The 21,649-nt window shown below is 35.1% G+C and overlaps 1 long non-coding RNA gene across 1 annotated transcript; it reads left to right on the forward strand.

Annotated features, from left to right (window-relative positions):
• Positions 1-1,333: 1,333 nt before the first annotated feature.
• LOC127548446 (uncharacterized) lies at positions 1,334-20,700 on the forward strand. The gene is made up of 2 exons (XR_007950390.1): positions 1,334-1,879; positions 19,844-20,700. It is a non-coding gene; the product is annotated as an uncharacterized LOC127548446 (long non-coding RNA).
• The last annotated feature ends 949 nt before the right edge of the window (positions 20,701-21,649 follow it).

The following is a 21,649-nucleotide window of genomic DNA, read 5'->3' on the forward strand; positions in this document are numbered from 1 at the left end:
GAATAGAGTGGGATCAATTGGATGCTTTGTCTTTGGCTCAATATTTATTAATTTCTTTTAATAAAAGAGGTACCTCCCCTCTTTTCTTCTCACTGAGAACCTTGCTTTGCACTATGGCAATGATCTCAAGTTCCTTCCCTTAGTATAATGTAGAGGTGAATTGACTTTGTCCTAAAACATCAGGAAAGAAAAGAAAAAAACTCAAGGCTAAGTATTTCAACCTTTCAAGGAAAAGAACTATCAAGATGGGTAAGCAGGAAGACTGTCTGGACATATCCTAAACATTCAAAACACATGGAGTTATTCCTGCCAAGTCTATAACCTCACTCTATATTTTCAGAGTCTCCACAAGTTGGGAAATTACCATCTCCTTCTTTCTTTTCTATTGTCTTTCACATCTGGCTCTAGGACTCAACTATCTTCACTAACAAACTCATGCTTTCCAACCACCGACCCTCACCCCTATTTGTCAGACAGATACATCTGGTAAAACCAGAAAAATAATTCAATTAAAATACAACAAGATGTTCTTTCCTGGTTCACATAAGAATAATAACAATAAAAAGCGGTTAAAATGATACCAAAGTAATGGTCTCATCAGTCATGAGTTCTGTTAGGACACCCCTATTTCCTATTCCCACTTAGGTTGTTCTATGGATAGAACCTTGAGGCCGAAGTCAATAAATTAAAATCCAGCCAAAAACATTTCCTAGTTCTATGTCCCTTGTCAAGTTAACTTCTTCCTGCCTCAGTTACCTCAATTGTAAAATGAGCACCAATCTCACAAGGTTATGAGAATAAAATGATATTTGTAAAATGCTTGGAACAATGCCTGGCACAGAATAATAGAAATGTTGTGGAAGCATAATCAAGATGGTGGAGTAAAGCTACTTGAACTCTTCCCCAAGCCTTATACCTTATAATACCTTATACCACCAAATACCTTAAAATAATGACTCAAAACAAATTCTAGGATAGCAGAACCCACAAAAAGATGGAGTGAAATAATTTTCCAGCTCAAGATAACTTAGAGGCTTGTCAGGAAAGGACTGTTGTTCCAGATGAAGTCCAGCACTAGCTGTGCCAGGATAGCCCCAGTCCCAGCAAACCAGGAGCAAGCCTCGGGAGCCAGTGAATCTGCAAAGGCAGTAGCTGCTACCAGAGCTTTCTGCCCACAGATGATAAGGGTGTAGAGCAACTTGTTAGAAGATGATAGAGGACTCTTTACTAGCCTGAAACAGGATTCTGTTGCTTTGCTCATGATTCGATCTAGGGCACAGTTCTCACTGGCAGTTCCATGATAAGTTGGAGCAGTAGCACATCAGAGCTTGTGGCCACAGTTGGAACAGGGACCTCATCCTACAGAGAGTGTTTGTGGTCACTCATCAACCAGAGCATAGTGCAGGAGAGGAGTAAACACCTCTCCTTAGATCGCATACCTTGGAAGAATTGAAAACTCACAGATCCCCAGAAGTATCTCTGAAACCAGCTCCACAAAACCCCTAAAACTTGGGACAATGCATCCTCCATCCTGGAAGCACAACGATACTTTAACAAAGAATTAAAAGTCAACTAGCCTGGGGAAATGAGTTTGAGGGGATGGTGAAGTCAAGTGATTTCTTCTGCTTCTTGTCTGACCAATTCTTCTCAGTCTTCTTCATAGGATCATCTATGGATATGTATACCCCAGAGTTTTAGCTTTAAATCAGTGTTACAAAATTCCAAGAAAAAGACAGTATCCAGAATATGGAATGGTTCATACTCAACAAGGATGAGAATTGAGAAAAATCCATAAGATTTATTGATAAAGATATTGTTGATGACCTCAAGCATTTCCAGTTGCATAATGGAGACAGAAAGCAGATTGTAAAAAGAGGAGGTGAGTAGAAAGTGAGACATTGCAGACAAAAAGTCTAGGCAGATTTTTTTTTCTCTAGAAGCTTGTTTGTGAAAGGCAGAAGAGTTTGTTTTGTTTTGTTTTGTTTTTTGGAGATAATTAAGGTTAAGTGACTTGCCCAGGTTTACACAGGTAGTAAATATCTGAGGTCAGATTTCAACTCAGGTCCTTCTGCCTCCAGGGCTACTGAATTGGAAGTTTTTAAGGAAAGGAATGATTTGGGGAGTGTTTGTAGGCATTAGAGAAGGACAATACAGATTAGGAGAAATTTAAAAATATGTTTAAAGAAGAGAGAAATAAGAAGGGATTTACTCAAAAAAAAAAAAAATAGTGGATGGGAAGGAAGGCACAAGTAGAGGGCTTGGCAAGGAGAAGGACCACTTCCTCCAAAATTGGATCAATGGAGGAGAATATGAGGAATTCTGTTGATTTGGTTTAAACTGAGGGTTCATGATAAATGGCCTCAATTTTTTTCATAAAAAAACTATGGTATGATACTCCACTGAGAATAAGACTAGAAAAAATTGGTTTACATAGCTTGTGGAAAAATGTATTAGAACAGTAGTGGTAGAAAGTATGATAGAGAGTTCACAAAGGTAAAGAGTTGGCATGCAGAATTGAGGGCTTTGTTGAGTTTAGATAATGAAATAGAATTAACATGAGAATTAATGAGATCTAATATGATTTGTAAATAACAGGTTGGTGATTCCATAGGTCAAAGTCCTATTTTGTAGTCCATAATAACATAAGGGGACTACAACTCAATTCAGATCTCTTACCAACTTAGAAACTGATGTTGAGAAAAGTGACTTGGTTTCAATATGATCATAAAATGTAGTCTAAAAAGGAACCTAATTTGAACTGGGTCTTTGTTTGGACATTAGGTAATTTGGTTTTGCTGCATATATACATACTCTGTATCAATAGAGTTTGAATTTTGAATTATTTTCCTACTCAAGTTGTGATGAGCTTTTATTGAACCAAACGCCTTCTTTCATCTAGTCTTTTATGGCAAGATGCCTTGTTTTTCCATATCTTTTAACTGGTTAGGGTTTCTATGAGTGATATATAACAAAACCAAAGACAAAACAAAATTCATTCACGCAAGAAACAATCCCATGACTTTGACTTCCTAACTACTGGTCTAACCAACTGAGCTAAATATTTATTATGGGCAAGAAATAGGTATATGGAATATGATTCTGACAAGTATTGTTCCATTATTTTAAAACATCTGTGATTTCACTGATGTTGAATTCTCCCCCTTATACTGAAAGCAACTCTTTTAGGCCACAATAGGCAATTTTCATGAGCAGTTGTTGGCAAAACTATCTTCCACCTGGCAGCTAACCTTTTGGTGACACAGTTCTTTGACTTTAGCTCAAATGGTCCTGACAATAGTCATTTGTTCGAGTCCCTATTTGAAACCTCATGAAAACTCATGGTTACCTCCATATGCCATGTTGAGGTATTGGAGTAGGACTTTAATTGAAATAGTAGAGAAATGATAGCCAGGAAAAAAAAATGCCAGGTTAGTCATATTTGAACAAAAAGGGAATTGGACATGAATTAATACTTTAGTCCGAATTGGCTTTCCACCATCTTGGTCACACATCCTGAAAATTGGACATCTAGAGTTTGAAAGGAAAAGCGTAACCAGTTTGCTCTAAGTCTAGTACCATAGCACAGTGTTCTGAAATCGATCCACAAGATGATCTCAGAGCATTACCTGGTTAGCTTTTAAGCCAGATGCAACACCTTTCTGCAAAAATTTCATTAGAACACAAGCTCCTTGATTATTTCATTTTTTGAGTTTAAATTTTCAGTTTTAAGCACAAGGTCAGGAATACAGTTACAAATTTCATAAAACATTTCTTAAGTTTGTGAAATTCCAGAGGGACAGCTTCAACTTCAACTAGCATTTGCTAAATCCCTACCATGTTCCAGGCATGGAAGTTCAAGGGATACAAAAAAAAAAAAAAAAAAAAAAAAAAAGATTATAAACACAACAAAATAAAAACAAAAAAAGTTCTTGTTTTCAAATAGCTTACAGTGTAATAGGGGAGATAAATTGCAAAGAACTATGTACAAACAAGATATAAATAGGATAAATTGGGAGTAGGCTTAGAGGGAAAGTTCTAACTAAGGAGGACTGTCACAATTCCTGAGATTCTAGGATACCCTTATAGTGAATGGAAAACCAAAGCAGAGACAGTATGAAGGATGCCTGTCCTAGATGCTAGAAGGAAGATAGTAGACAAGAATAAATTGCTAAATAAGCATTCAAGATCTCTGTACTTAGAGATAACTAAAACCCCTAAATCACTATTTTTTCCTTGGTTATTTCAAAAGTAGTCCTATTTTAGAGGCAGAAGTCTGGACCAAAAGACCTCTTGAGAAGTCTTCTATTTCTAGGGTTTACTGTGTTAATAACACATGTTAGTCTATTTTAAAATTTTCAAGCTTTAAATAAGATTTGCTTTAACCAAGTTACTGTCTATTTTTCATTGTTGTTAAAGATCTCTAAGGATTTAATTCCTGGCCCAAATTAATCTAGATCACACAGATCTATTCCATTTCTCTCCTTCAGGAACTTTGAAACCAGGGAAAATCTTACAACTTCGTTATGTCTTTTTTTTCCCCCTGAGGCAATTGGGGTTAAGTGACTTTCCCAGGGTCACACAGCTAGGAAGTATTAAGTGTTTGAGACCCAGATTTAAATTCAGGTCCTCCTGACTTCAGGCTGGTGCTCTATCCACTGCACCATCTAGCTGCCCCAACGTGGTTATGTCTTAAAGTAGGAAAAGCTTATCCAGAACCACTGAGGAAAATAGGAGAAATCAAATAGTTTAAGTGGAAGATAAAATTATTATTGCTCAAACTCATGAAGCTACTTCCCTCTTTGTCTCTTAACAATGGTGGGAGACTAAGACCTTGGAAAACATCCTTATCACACATCATTTCTCCCTGACTAAATCACTTTCCCCTTTCCTCTCTCTCCTCTCTCCCCTTTTTTCTCTTTCTCTCCTTGAACTCTCTCTTCCCTTTTCCCCTCTCCTTTCATCTTGTCTGAACTTGTCTGAACTCATCCCATTCATCATTTCTTGTGGCATAATTTTTCCAGTACATTTATGTACCATAATTGCCTAGCTACTCCAAAGCATATTTTCAATGAACTCAGCATTTGACACTTAGCCAAACATGATGCAGTAGAAAGAATACTGTATTTGGAACTGAGTTTGAATCTCATTTTTGTCATTTACTACCTGCATGAACTTGGGCAAATTACATAATCTTTTCAAGCCTCAGTTTCCTCAATTGTAGAATGAGAATATTGGACTAGACAGCCTCTAAGATCTCTTCTAGCTTTAGATCTCTGATTCTCTATGTCGTTGAACTTCAACCTCAGTATCAGTTCTAAGAAATAACAAGTAATACAACATTAGAATTGGAAAAGATCTTAGAGATGAGACAATTCAACTCTTCCTATTAGATTAAAAAAAAAAACTAAGATTCAAGGAGATGAATGATTTGCTCACAGTTATGGAACTAATTATAAATAGATTTTGAATCCTAGAGACTTTTCAGCACTAATTTGCATTTTGTTGACTTGGTTGCAGGTTAACTCTGAAAGTCAGGAACTTGTTGGTCCCAGGAGGATCAATAAAATCATGGGAACTGAAAGAGGGAAAAGAAGATTCACCCATCCTTTTATGGGGAGAGTCCTGAGCATACTAAGTCAATTCCAGAGTATATTCTGAAAGTTTGTCTTTGTCCAAAATGGCTCTAGAACTTCTTAGGTTCAACCAAGCTAGAGTCCACCTGCCTGGTTCAATCCTAGAAAAAATCCAGTTATATAGTGAAACATGACTGGGCCTTCTTAATCAATACTTCAGTGATTGTCCTTCTTTTATCCAGGAGAGTTCATCCTAGTCTCTATAAGCCAGGACATTTTTCATCTGGAATCTTTGTTTTGAATTCCTGCCAGTGTTTTAGAAAGCTGGTAATACCAAAGAAGCCAAGGCTGAGATTGCTATGGACTTTCATGAAGACTGAATTGAGATCATTGGGAATTTTGGGCACAGTCAGACCCAAGTCTTTTGGTGTGAAGGTAGAGCTAGGGAATGGGGAACCCCCCCTCTCCTTCCAGCCTTCCCAGACAAAAGGCACAGAGGAGCTTTACAATAAGGTTCCTTCTCTTACTTTTGTGCAACTATTAAATGCTGCCCCAATTTTTGCAGTTAAGGTTTTGCTTCCAGATGTCATATTTCAAGAGTAGCTACAAGGCAAGCCTTTTCCTAAACCTCAAGCATGTTTTTAAGCTTTAAGCATAGCCTTATATCATTTCATCTTTTCTCTAAGCCATGGTCCATCTACCACTCAGAATCTAAAAAAGTTGTTCCATCCCTCAGTTTTCTCATTCCTGATAGTGGATACTGTGAGGATTCTCAAAATTATTCTGCTCAGCCTAAAAATCCTAATTCAGGATTCAATTTTAAAACAGACTGCCAAACTTTGTCTCTCTATATTTACTTCCTTCCAATCTCTTTTCCTCTTAGCCATTACTACCATTGACCAAAACATAGCTACCAAAACTAGGATCCAGGAAAGGCCTCCTCATTTTCTGGCCATCACCTCTCTGATATAAACAGGGTAACTATTTGGATCCCTAGTGCTGGTCATTTTACAAGGAAAGCATTCAGAGACTAAGGACATGCTGGAGGCAAAGGGAACAATTGAGCAAACCATGTCCTTGTGCAAGATGGGGAGATGTCTAAGGATCCAGTTACACTTTTGAGGTGTCCTGGCAGAAGTCGACTCAGCCTCAACTGCTCCCAGGCCCCATGATTAGTTCTGTTCAGAGCCATAATACAAATGTCTCACGAATGAAAGACAGAGCATCTTCTCTGGAAGAAATTGAAGGCTTTGAAGTGCAGCCTTTTTTTAGGTTACTCACAGAATGGTGAAGCCACTGGGCCCCATCTGGACCGATGCTATTAGAGCTGTCTGGAAGCTGACCTCCAGGGTCATGTTTCAGGAAGCAGAAACTTTTCCAACACAATGTCTAAAAATGCTTTGAGGTTTATCGGGACAGGACCTGGATCTGCATCTTCTCAGATACTTGAAACTGCTGAATTTTTGCATTTTAATATAGACTTTTCCCATCTAACGAGTCCCAAGTTGCTAAATGAGAACAAGACTCTTCTCCCTTGAACATTTGGCCCTTGGACATCCTCCACATCTCTACCCCGTAAACTGAAACTCAAAACAGTCTGTTTCTGCAGCATCAAATAATAGGTGGAAATACAAGCAGCTGAATGACGCAATCTGGGGATTCACAGGGAGCCAAATAGATCCTGAAGAAACATAAACTCCAAACATTGATAGAAGCACTAGCAAGCACTATTGGATTATTTTACAGAAAGGTGACTCCCAATCTGTCAAAAGACTTCATTTCCCTATATCATCTCTCAATGGTATCCCAATAATTTCGATCTGGTTCACTGTCTAATTAGGGAACTAAGTATAGTTTGGAGATAAGCAGTTTTAGGCATATTGTTTAATTTTATAATCCATTCATCTTATTAGTATGGCTATTCAATTAATGTATGTATGAGACACTGTATTTGACATTAGGAAAACCAAGACAAAATTCTCTCTCCCTTTAATGAGTTTATATTCTCCTAAAGCATATAAATATCATTATATTCTCCTAAAGCATATATTTGTCCACAGATAAATCAATTGACAAGCATTTAAAGCACTTACTACATATGTACTAAGCACAGTGTTAAGCATTGGGGATTTTTTTTTTAAAAAGGCAAAAAGTAGTCCTTACCCTCAACAAGTTTACATTCTTATGGGACATAACATGCAAATAAATAAATCCATACAAGCTAGATACTGAATGAAATACAAGCACAGTTCAAGGAAAATCAAGAAGGGAGAAAGTATTAATAATCTGAGGAATCACGGAAGGCTGCAAGGAAAATTGTATATGAATAGAATCTTGAAGAAAAGCAAGAATTCTAAAAGACAGGAAAAAAAAAGAGAGCATTATTTTCAGTATCAGTAATATTGTGTGTGAATTTATAGGGCTAAGATATGGAATATTGAGTTCAAAGAAAGGTTAGTAGAATAGTTTGGCTAAAATAGAGAACTGTGAAATAAAACTAAAAAAATTAGGAAAGAATCAGATAATAAAGGACATTAAATGAGCAACTAAAAATGTTTTATTTTATTCCATCAGCAATGTGGAGCCTCTGAAGACTCTTAAATGGGGAAGAAGTAAACCTGTATCTTGAAATTATTTTGATAATTATGTGGAAGATGGACTGGAGAAGGAAGATACTGGGAGCAGGAAAATGAGTTAGAAGGCTATGGGAGTAGGTTAGTTGAATAGTTAGAAAAAATCATCGAAGTTTATAGCCATGTGAACAGACAAGGGGACAAATACAAGATATTTTTAAGGTCATTTCATTTAGACCTGATAAATGATTTCAAATAGAGATAAAGGATAATACCAAAGTTACAAACCTTAATAACTAGGATGGTGTCTTCAATAGAAATAGGGAAGTTTGGAGAACAAGTGTGTTTAGGAAAGAAGACAAAGAGTTGGTTTTTTGACACAATGAGCTTAAGATATCTTTGAGATATCCAATGGGAAGTATCCAATAGGAACTTATTGATCTCAGAATAATAGCTCAAGAGAAAAAAATAAAAGTTGAATATAATGACATGAGTCATCTGCCTAGATATGATAATTGAATTCATAAACGATATGAGATCTCTTACGAAATTTGGGAAGAAGAATAAGATAAAAGAGCCTAGGATAGCACTGAAGCAACTCATGCTAACAAGGTCATTAGATGCATTATGAGAAAAGTAAATGACACTGAGAAGAAATGGTCAGACAAGTAAGCAAAGCTCAAAAAAGAGGAGTATCACAGAAGCAAAGGGAGCAGACAGTGTTTATGGGGAGGTCATGGTCACTGGTAACAACTGATACATGGAGGTAAATGGAATAAGGGAAATAAGAAGGAAAATGGGATAAGGAATAAGAACGGATCTTGGGGTTTAATAGTTTAGAGATAATTGGAAAACTTGGAGTTAATAACTTTAGTCTACTGATGAGAAAGGAAGTTGAATTACAAGGGACTGAAAATAAGTGTTTAGGAAAGAAGTATATGTAGCAAGTGTAGATTCTTTTGAGGAGTCTGCTAGTTTAAAAGGGGAGAGAGGTATAAAAGACAATGGAAGTCCTACCATGCAGATCTGTTTGGTTTCTATATAACGTATTTGCTACATAATTTGGGCTTAATCTTGGGAGGGGAAGCCTAAAACTTGGAAGAGAAGCTATTTATCAATTAGACTGCAGTCAGTGAAGAAGCTGACTGGAGATAGATGGTACAGAGCTAAAAAACAATAGAGTTTGTTCTCCCATTATGGGACTGCTGAAGGATAATTGGGGCAACAATACAATGCTTAGCACACAGTAGCTGCTTTTAAAAGTGTCAGTATAAACCAGAATTTGAATCAGTTCAAGAACCAGATTTTTTTCAAACATATCAAATACAAGGGACTAGGATTGGAGTGAGAAGCTGAGAGCAAGAACAAAATTTTCAAGCTAAAGATAAAAAAGACAGAAATCACAAAATTTGGGACTCTGTTTTCCAAAAGGTTCTCCCTAATGCAGGCAACATGTGTTTTCCATGTTGTGCTGATGTATCAGGATGGTCATGTTCTGTGCCCCAGTATGCTCCCTCCTTCTTCAGCTCCACTGGTGAGGTCGTTATGGATTTGGACACTGGGATAAACAAATAAAGGAGAGGATTAGTAAAAGGGATTCCATTGACTCTTTGTCATCAAATAGACATTACCACCCTGCTTTAATGTGGAGAGGAGAACATGACTGATAGAAGTTCTCTATGGGATTAACCAAAGATTGTTGCACTGAGGCCACCATGTCTTACTCATGGAAGGCAATTCTCTCTTCTCACTAATTTATTAACCCCCTGTAATCTGGTTTCTGACTTCATTATTCCACTGAAACTGCTTTTTTGAAAAATATCAATGACTTCTTTGCTAAATTCAATGACCTTTTTTTCAGTCTTCATTCTTCTTCATGTTTTTCAGGTTTTCAGGACATTCTTCTTTCCTGATTTTTCTCCTATATAATGGACTATTCCTCAGTCTCCTTTTGGGATATTATTCAGGTCATGCTCTCTAACCATGTATGAATCTCATAGAATTTTTTTCTAGGACCTCTGTTCTTTGAACACTATACTATAATCAATCCTCAACTTTTGTGGAATGACATTCCTAGAAAATGGCATGAAAGTTTTTTAAAAGTGAATCTTAATACATTGAATCTATGAGAAATAAGGGGTTAGCTTCCCATAACTAACAAAAACTGTAATCTTTTGCTAAATTACTGAAAATACATTTTTGTGTCTCCAATTCTTTATAACAAAACATTAATTTTGATAATATCAATTTCTCAACACAGCAACCACAAAATAACCCATAAAATGCAGTTGTTGTTCAGTCATTTGTGTCATATCTAACTCTTTTAATCCCATTTGGGGTTTTCTTGGCAAAGAAACTGGAGTGATTTGCCATTTCCTTCTTCAACTCGTTTTACAAATGAGGAAATTGAGGCCAGCAGGATTAAATAATTTGCTCATGGTCATACAGCTAATGCCTGGGGCCAGATTTGAATTTAAGGAAATGAGTCTTCTTAACTCTGTGCTTGGGGATCTATCCTCTGTATCACCTCTATCCAACTGCCCCAAAAATGCAGTATACAAAAGTGGTGGTATGAAAAATATTTTTTCTTGCTAGTAATTCCCACAATTTCTTTTGTGTTAACATCCCAATTTTTTTTAAAAATATTGATTTCAGATAATATTCACTTCTCTTAATGTGTGAAATCTATAATACCATAAATACTGTACAGCAAATAAAATACTTAAAACTAAAACATTTTTAAACCAAAATCTAATCTTTGTGTCAGCTAGCAGGGCAAGAGCATTGCATTATATACTATACTACACTTCTCTACCTTATCTGCTCTGTGAAAACCACAGAAGAGGTTCCTGGGACTTGCTGCTGTCCAAAGACATTGAGACTTGTAAGGTCTCAGCATCACCTCTGTTACTTTGTTCTTCAGGACTAGTGAATGGCATTGGAGATCATGAAGGAGACACCAGCTTGAAATAATGTCAGTGACATCTGTTTCAGGAGCTATTTGAAATCTTTAAGAGTCTTGGAGTATGAGACCATAGTAGAGGAAAGTTGAAGTTTAATCTTGAGGCTATGATCGATTACGGGATAAGCAGTTTTGATGTCTCTAGCCAGTTGGTCAATTATGCCAAGTCACCCTTCAACCCTGGAAACTGTGAATGGTATGGTCATTTTTTTTCTCTACTGCATATAGTCACAAATGTGCATAATTGCCAACATGAAAGTGAAAATAAGGTTACGAGTAAAATCACATGAAATCTTGATGACAAAGTTAAATGTGCAAATGTTGAGGACTGACTATACTACAATTGGTGATCTCTTCAACTCCCATGGATTTAATTAAACATCTTTATGTTGATAATTCTCATATCTATTATCCTGCCCTAGTCTCTCAGCTGAGCAAGCTTCAATCTCATAACTCCAATTGCCTTTCTGAAATCTTGAAATAGATGCCTAGTAGACACATTAAACTCTACATTCCAAAGTAGAATTTGGTATCTTTCCCCCGAAATCCTATCCCAGTTACTATAACAGGAATTATCTTTCTCCCCAGACTTATAAACCAGGGATCATCTTTGACTTTTTATTATCTCTCATCACTTCCCCCATCCAACCTATTGCCAAAGTGTAAAGGGCAGAACTCCGGAGAAGTATGCTTGAAAGAAGGTGTTAAGTCAGTGGAATTGATAAGACAATGGTTATATAATTTAGCATGGTGATTAATAGTTCTCTAGTTCAGTATATGTACTTAATATAGTTCTACAAGATGGATACCTACGATGATGTAATTAAAATAGAGTTTATAAGAGCCAACAAGGACTGGACGGAGACATTCCATCTTTGATCAGGGTCCTGGTGGCTCTCCATTTCTCCACTGAAACCAAGTCCTATCTGAAGGCCCTCCAGAAAGTTAGCCAGGCCCCAAGTGAAGAAGACAGACTATGAAGGAGATAATAAAGAATTTGGACTTTATTTCTGGCTATTCTCGTGGTGATTACTCTGTTGAAACAAAGGCTGGTCCCAAGACCTCCAGAAAGCTAACCAGAACATTACACCAAGGCCTATTAATTTCACCTATATAACATCTTCCAAAAACAACCCCTTTTTTCTTCTGATATTTCTACCATGCTAGTTCAGGGTCTTATCAACTCATGCTTGGACAATTGCAATTGCTTGCTGATGGGTCCACCTGCTTTTCTCTTCTCACACCAATCCAGCCTCCATTGCCTGCCAAAGTGATTTTCCTAAAATGCAGAACCATGTCACTTCTTTATTCAATAAATTCAAGGGGCTCCCCATTCCTTCTAGGATCAAATACAAAATCCTCTGATGTTCAAAGCCTTCAAACTTACCATCCCCTTCAACACATGCACACACATGCACGTGTACACACACACACACACACACACACACACACACACACACACATACACACATCCCTTTCCAGTCTTCTTACACCTTATTGCCTGCCACATATTCTTTCAGTCTAGCGACTTTGGCTTTCTTACTATTCCTTAAATATGTAAGATCACATATTTCAAAAAAGAAATCCCTTCCAATCTAACATTTGTAAACAGCAAAGTCATAAGTTTGAGCTAATTTGTGATTTGCTTTTTTTCATGGCCATAAACTGCATCCACACCCCAAGCCAAACAATTGTCATTGGCCACAGATGAGACCTCATGAGAGAATGAAAATTGTACCTGCTATTAGAAAAACAACTAAATTTAAGCATTTACTCTCCCGATGATGGGTTCGATTGCACTATCTTCGGAGACAAAGGACGTAGGAAATGAACATGAGAGTCCTGGAGAGCTTTAGCACCACTCTTTACGCAATTGAAGCTAGAATTTAAGAACTTTAAACCTACTGCAGTAGATGCCTCATTAACCAGTAAGCTCTATTTGCTCTCCACCACTGATTTCTTCTGTTTTACCCTTTTTCTGTAAGGATACACATCATTATCAACAGAACCATTTAGGAATCATCAGACAAAGACCAAACAATTTAATTTATGCTCCATATGTATCAGCTGCAGGGAGTTTGGTTTCTACTGAATAATGGAATCCCATTTGGTGAATCACATGCTTGTGGTAAAAGGCAGCATACTTCAGTTAATAGATCACACAAAAAAGAACCTAAGGTCAGGGGACCTGTACTCTATTACCAGCTTGAGCAATGAAATTTTATGTGATCTCTTTCAAGCTGGTAATGCCTCTCTGTGTCTTAGTTTGTCTTTCAATAGTCTATAGAGGAAAAACAAAGGGCTGGCTAGATTATTATCTAATCCAATTCCCTTCTACAACTATTTAAATCAATCCTATCAAATAATGATTTTCTAAATACTTACATGATATCTCCTCCAACAGAATATGTCCTTCATTAAGGTCAGGACCATTTATTATATTTTTATGTATCACCAGCACTTAGCACAGTGCCTGACACATAGAAAACCAGAAATGAAGGGAAAATCTGAAAGGGAATAGTTCTTGAGATGAAAAGAAATGTCCTGTTCCTTTTCCCACATTGACCATGTAATCAGAGTAGATCAACATGAGACAATGCATCCAGCCAGAGACAAGAGAGCTAAAGTGAGGCTAGACAGATGTGAAAAGACAGTCACTTAAGGAAAAAGGCAGCTTCAAGGAACATGACCTCTCATGGGAAAAAGGAATACTGGAAACAGTGCTCCCATGAGTACTTTCCAAATGGCATTTCTGACTGCCCAATGATTCAAGCAGCTTAGTACAGAGAAAAAAGCATAGACTCTTTTTGTTAATACTTTATTTTACATTTTTCTATGTTCATTAGGGATCTTGTTATTTAGTTTTCTTTTCTGCTTTGACTCTTCTTGAATAATGTATCAAAACCATGTCTGTGTCACAGATGGAATCTGATAGGATGCCTTCTTTTGCTATTTTTGCAAATAATTTATGTAACAGCATAATTAGTTGTTTTTTAAATGTTAAATAGCATTCATTTGTGAATTCATCTGGTCCTGGAATTCTTTAAATTCTTCTTTTGATAATGTATCATTTAACTTTATTGTTTTTGACTTGCTGATTTAGTTATTTTATATTTTTGTAAATATTCTCTGAAATCCTTTAAGTTGCCAGTTTTATTGGCATATCATTGGGCAAAATCATTTCTAATAATAGCCTTAATTGCTTTATTTATTTTAAATTCTCTTTTTTTACTTTTGATACTAATATTTTTCTCCTTTTTTAAAAATTAACTGTTCCCCCCTCCAAAAAGAAAAATGGCCCCTGACTAGATTATTATCTAATCCAATTCCCTTCCACAACTATTTAAACTAATCCTGTCAAATAATGATATGTCTAATACTTACAGCCATCTCCTCTGGCAGAATGTACCCTTCATGAAAGGCAGGACCATTTGTTGTCTTTTTATTTATCACCAATATTTAGCCTAGTGCCTGGCACATAACAAAACTTGATGGAATTTTTGTTTTAAGTTTTGATGTTCTTCTTTGATGTTAAGAATTTCTATTTTTGTGTTTATTTTTTTTTTAATTTGTGAATTTTCTGATATTTTCAGTGGCAGTCCCAATTCACTGATCTGTTCTTTCTCTTTTTTGTTATCAAATGTGCTTAGAAATATAAATTTTCCCCCAAGGACTGTTGTTTTCTGCCTGTTCAAAATTGTGTGATATTCTTTTATTGTTATTATTATCTTTAATGAAATTCTCATTTCCATAATTTGTTCTTTGACTCATCAGTCCTTTAATACTAAATTATTCAGTTTCAAGTTCATTTTTATATTTTTCAGCCTTTCTTTATTTAATATAATTTTATTTCATTTCAATCATTGCATACAATACTTCTGCATTTCTGCATTTATGAGATTTGTATTTTCTAAGATGATTTGTTTTTGCAAAAGTGTCATACACACCTGAGGAATATGGATGCACTTTTTTATTCCCATTCAATAATTGCCAGAAATTTACCATATCTAATTTTTCCTCGATCTCTGTTCAAGTCCTAATTTTTTTTCTTATTTATTCTTTTATACAAACCTAAAGCTGATATAAGGAAATTGAGATTCTCCAGTCTTATAGTTGTATTGTCTTTTTCTTTTTATAATTAATTTTATTTTTTGCTTTAAGTATCTAGAAATTATACCACTGGCTACATATATGATAAGCATTGAAATAAATTCATTGTCACTTTTCAGCAAAATGTAGTTTTCATATTTATCACTTTTAATTAAATCTTATGTTATTGTTGCCTTATCTGAAATCATAATTGCTACTTCTACTTTTTTGTGTGTTCAGGTGGGCATAGTAGATTTTGCTCTACCTACTGTATAAATATTTATGTTTCGAGCATATTTCTTGTAGACAACATATTGCTGAATTTAGCTTTTTAACCTATTTTATCAGCTTATTCTATTGTATAGGTAAATTCATCCTAGTCATATTCAAGAGTGATAGTCAATTAATTATTTCACTCTATATTATTTTCTTCTACTTTTTCTTCTCTTCCACACTTTCTGTTTATTCCTGTTTTTTGTGCTTCCCTCCCTTGTGCTTCACTATCTTTTTGCTAGGTTTTCGTTTGTTTAGGACTAATCCCTTCCTGAATCAAACCTGTCTTATATATCCTTTTTTCCTCTTCCTGTATATATATGTATATACATATATATGTATATACATATATATATATATATATTTGTTCAGTCCTCTTTTGATCAATACAGATGAATATGAAGTTTAAATAGCAATTCTTCAATCAAGTTTGTATAATAAAGTAGTTCTATTTATACAACCTGATTTGTTCACATTAACAAGCTTCTCCATCTTTTTCCCCATTTTCTCCTAACATATCTTTTCTTTGCTCCTTTTCTTTTTTCTTACATTTAAAACTGAATAACTATTATTATATTATATTATTCATTATGTTAATATTAGAAATACAAGATTGGTTTAATGCTAATAGCTAATTAATTAATATTAGAAAATCATAAAATTAATTATATTGATAACAAAACCAACAAAAATCTTTCAAGATATATATAAAAGCTACAATAAAGACAAATAATTTGAAAAATATTATTGTTCAGGATTAAGTTGAGCCAATATGATAAAAATGATCATACTCCCCAATTTAATTATGTATTCAGCATCATATCACTCAAACTATAAAAACAAAGGATTATTTTAAAGAACTAGAAAAAAATAAAATTCATATGGCAGGGGGGAACATCAAGAATCTGAAGAAAAATAATGAAAAGAAATAAGAATTAAGGAAGCTTAAAAGTTTCTGATCTCAACCTATACTAAAAGGAAATAATTATTTTAGAAAAATGTGGTATTGGTTAAAAATAGATCTATCAGCAGAACAGATTAGGTGCCCACCATCCATAAGCAAACTTATTTAATACCCTATTATTTCATAAACTCAAAGACCACATTTACTGATATAAGAACTCACTATATGACAAAAATTGATGGAAAAATGAAACAATAGTATGGAAGAAATTACATTTAGATCAAAACTTTGCAAAATCTATTTATACAAAAATAAGCTCCAAGTGGGTAACTTAAATATAAAAGATTGCATTATTAAGGAATACTATAGAAATATGCAGAAAATTACTCCTCAAAACTGTGGATAGGAGAAAATTTCATGGCCGAAGGATGCAAAAGAGCACAATCAATCAACAAACATTTATTAAGCACTTAACTATGTCTCAGGTACTATGTTAAATGCTGGGGACAAATAAAAAGGTAAAAGATAGCCTCTGACCTCCAGGAACTTATAATTTCATGGAGTTGGAATGCTTAAAAAATGCAACAAATTTAAATGTGATAATATGCTATATCCAATAATTTAGAGTCATTATTAGCCCCACTTTACAAATTAGAAGCTGAGACTCATAGAAATGAAGTGATTTGCCCAATGTCATTATTATTAAGTGGCAGAGCCAGGACTCAATTCAAGGCCTCCCAACTCCAATTCCATTTTCTTTAAACTGCATCCTGATGGAAACAAAGACTATAAAATCAGTAACTTTGATTACATAAAATAAAATTTAAAAACTTCACATAAGCAAACACTATAAAGGTTAAGATTAAAAGGAAAACAATTAGCTGAGGGGAAAAATCACGGCAGCAACTTTTATCTCCTAAAGGTCTCATTTCAACTTATAGTAAGAAATAATTCAAGTTTATAAGAATAAAAGCTATTCCCCAATTGATAAATGATCTAAGGATATCTAATAGATTATTCTCAAAGGATAAAATCCAGGCTATTTATAATCATGAACACATCTTCCAATTGTTACTAATTAGAGAAATGCAAAGGAAATCAATTTTGAGATTCTACCTCAAACTCATCAGAGCGGCAAAAATGAGGGGAAAGGAAAATGACAAACGTTAGAGGAGCTGTAAGAAAGCAATTATATTGTCACACTTTTGATAGACCTGTGGATGAGAATAATCATTCTGGAATTACACAAAAAAAGTTATGAAAAACCACAGGCCTTTTCACCCACTTATGCGACTGCTAGGAAGTCAAAGGAAGATTAAAAGGTCCTTAAATTTTTATAGCAGCTCTTTTTATTGTGGCAAAACACTAGAAACCAAGGAAATTCTCATAAATTGAGGAATAGCTGAAAAAGTTATGGAATCTGAATGTAATAAAACAATATTGTGCTATAAGAAATGTACCAACTAGGTGGTGCAGTAGATAGAGCCTGGAACCAAAAATACTTATCTTCTAGAATTCAAATCTGATCTCGGAACCTTCCTAGCTGTATGATCCTGAAAAAATCACAGTTTGCTCATCTATAAAATGAGCTAGAGAAGGAAATGGCAAAATACAAATATCTATATGAAAGAGGTCATGGTTTTAGAACACAAAATAAGAAATACATGTGTGTATGTGTATGTGTTTGTGTCTCTGTACTTATTTTACTTATCTAGATACAAACAGCCATTGAGGAATTTGTTTTTCTTGACTATGCATATTTATTACAAGGAATTGTGTTTTAGTGGGGATAGAGGGAGAAAAAATAGATTTTGGTTTAATTGGTTTTAGTTGAGTGAAGCGATGCTATAGATGCAACAAATGTTGCATGATGGCTATAACAATATAACAATAATATAATAATAGTACTTATATAGCATTTACTATGTTATAGGTACTGTGCTAAGTGCTTTTCAAATATCTCATTTGATATTTGATATGGGAAGTACATACTGATATTATCCCCATTTAATTGTTGAGGAAACGAGGCAAGCAGAAATTAAGGGATTTACCCAACATTACACAGCTAGTAAGTGTCTGAGGCTGAATTTTAAACTAAAGTCTTTCTTTCTTTAGACACAGATTCAATCCATTGGGCCACCTAGCTGCCTTTACCTTCCATTTATATTTTATGGGACTTGTGGAAACAGAATTTTAATATAAATATAAATGCCTATGTAATTTTTTCCAAGACATTGCAAGTTCCTTGAGAGCAAAGATTATCTTTTTCCTCCTTTTGTATACTTAGCACTTACCAGAATGCCTGGTTTTAAAAGTGTTTGCTAATTGATTTGTAGGTTGTCTCTACTTTCAGAATATAAGTTCCCTAAGGGCAGGGATCTGTCTTATTTTTATTTGTGTACCACCAAAGCTTATCACTATACTTATAGTACATAGTTGCTAGTTCATACTTGTTAACTGACTGAGACCAGATTTTCTGTCTTTAAATCCAGATTTCTTTTCAACTTATTATGCTGTCTCTCACTTGACTTTCCACCATCAGAACCTTAACCCTCAGGTTCCTCATCTATTTGTCTGGATTTTTTTTTTTTAATCCAGACCAATGATTTCATTAGTGATCAGAGTTCATCAATCTTTCCACTGTAGAAAAAACTTTCATAGATGCAGATCCTCTGGATGGCTATAATTTGTAGTTTTAGAGAATTACTTAAGACACTGAGAAGTTTACTTGGTATGTGTCAAAGACAGTAATTAAACACAAGTCTGTTTGACTTTGTAAGAAATGGATGGGCATTTGGTTTCCGCAGTTTTGAAAATTAAATTGGAGAAATGAAACAAATTAGAAAATTGAAACACCCCCCAAAAAGAATATAAGCTCCTTGGGGACAGGAACTGACTTTTGTAATCAGGGATAGTGGCCTAAAATTTGAAAAGAATCCTTTTTTCTTTGCTCTTAGCTCTCCTTTGTTATCTTCCCCTTTCTAGAATAGAAGCTCCTTGGGAGTAGGGATTGGCTATGTAATGAGGGATGGAGATTCATATCTTGTAACTTCAGCAACATCCAATTAATGGGGAATTTAGGGAAGGACTTGTGCTTCAGGACTGGAAATAAAATGCTGTTTGAAAAGCATGTCTACTCACCTAGGTACTCATTCCTGCAAGAATGTAAAATAAATCTTTCCTGCATCCATCAGTGAGTCAGAAGAGTTCTTGATAAGATATTTTGTTTCTTACAACTCCAAAGCTCTTTATGCAATAGGCCAAGCTATTTCCCTTATCAGTAAAAAAGGTAAAAATAACACTTGTCTTTTCTACAGTACAGGATTGTGGACGAAAAGGTTGTTTTTTTGGGTTTTTTTTATAAGCCTTTGAGGGCTCTAGATATGAGCTAAGACTTTATAATTGGGACATAAACAGGAGTCAACTTTTTTACTATTTTTAATAATTACTAAAATTTGTTTTTGCCCAGGTCCTTTGCCTTCTGGCTGTACAGCCAAATAACCCATCAGAAACCCAAAATAAGATTGAGTCACCAGGATGAAAAGGGAAATAGATTTCAGAAAGACATTGATTGTCCTGAGCCAATCTCACGGAGCTCTCAAGTGCTTTGTGCGGAGGAAGCCAACAACATTGATGAATATAAATAGGCCAAGCAAGTGACAGACCTTGCCTCAGAGTGATTTTCCAAGTAAAGGGGGAAGCCAAGGCCCCCCACTCCTCCTTGACCACCCTGACCCTGCAATGAATCATCGCTTTCTGGTCCTGCTACACCACCAGATTCGTTGGGAAGGAAAAGGCAGTCCACTGCCTTTTAGGGGCAAAACATCTTCTGTAAATGACTGAGTCGGGACTCATTCAAATACTCCTGGATCTATTCCCAAGGATACAGTCAACAAGGCTACTTTTTGCAGTTGTATATGACCTTTCCTGCACAGGGCTGAAGAACTTTCTGTATACTTTTCACAGCTGGGCTATGAGATAATTCAGAGGCAGGCTTCAGCTGGCAACAGTCCACAAAACTTCAAAATGAATTTCAACATTGTCAAAGTTCAAGTGGCAAACTGAGGCACAAAAGGAATGAAAACCTTGGATTCAGTGTCAGATTAGTTCTTTGTGAATTTATTACATAAGAAAAGTGTACTTTTCCTGAACTGACCAGAATCTAGGGAAAATATCATAGATAGTATTTATCTCACACATACTATATTTCATTAATGAGTTAATACCTTTTACTTTTTCATCCACAGCCATACCTACTCTTCATTGACCAAGGCCTATCATCAGTAATTTAATCAATCAGTCAATAAACATTTATTGTTCACCTACTATGTATCCATGAGCAGCTGAGTGGCATAATAGAGTGGTAGTCAGGTCTGGAATCAAAAAGACTTTTCTTTATGAGTTCAGATAATTATTAGCTTTATCACCCTGGACAAGTCACTTAAATATGTTGAACTCAGTTTCCTTGTCTGTAAAATGAGTTGGAGAAGAAAATGACAAACAACTTCAGTATCTTTCCAAAAAAAAAAAAAAAAGCATAGATGGGGTCACAAAAAGTCAGATCCAACTGAAAAAAAAACCAAAACACAACAACTATACACCAAGCAAAGTGTTAAATGATTGGATAAAAAGAAAGACAAAGGCAGTTTCTAAACTAAATTTTCTTAATAAGAATATTTTAAAAGGCAGCTTGAACTGAACACTGGCCAATCAACCACCACCTCCAAGGAACTATCAAAATTCAATTCCACAATGGTCTCATGAAATTGGTTAGTTAATGAACATGGGATTTAGAGATGGAAGAAATCTTAGAGGTCATCAAATACGATTTCCTTTTACAGTTAAGGAAAGGAGGCATGAGAAGTCAAAAAATTTATCACAGGCTTATGTGATGCTTGACATTGAAGTTTCATTCATCTGAAGTTGACTGCTTCTCCAGAGACAGGTGGGCTGAAGCTAATGCTTTAGCTAAGGATTGGCTATAAACAAGAGCATCCATCTTATCACATCCTACATATGGTACTGTCCCAACATTGATATTATATTGTTGTTTTTAAGTAGCATCACTTTTTTAACATTTGAGTGATAGCCTTATTTTGCAATTAGCCAATATCTATATCTACATATTATTTTACTTTAAGCTGATATATACTTACGTGTATAGGATTCTTTTTTTTTTAATATTTTATTTTATTTTATAATAACTTTATATTGACAGAATCCATGCCAGGGTAATTTTTTTTACAACATTATCCCTTGCACTCACTTCTGTTCC

Source organism: Antechinus flavipes, chromosome 2 (genome assembly GCF_016432865.1).
Source record: "Antechinus flavipes isolate AdamAnt ecotype Samford, QLD, Australia chromosome 2, AdamAnt_v2, whole genome shotgun sequence".
NCBI lineage: Eukaryota > Metazoa > Chordata > Mammalia > Dasyuromorphia > Dasyuridae > Antechinus > Antechinus flavipes.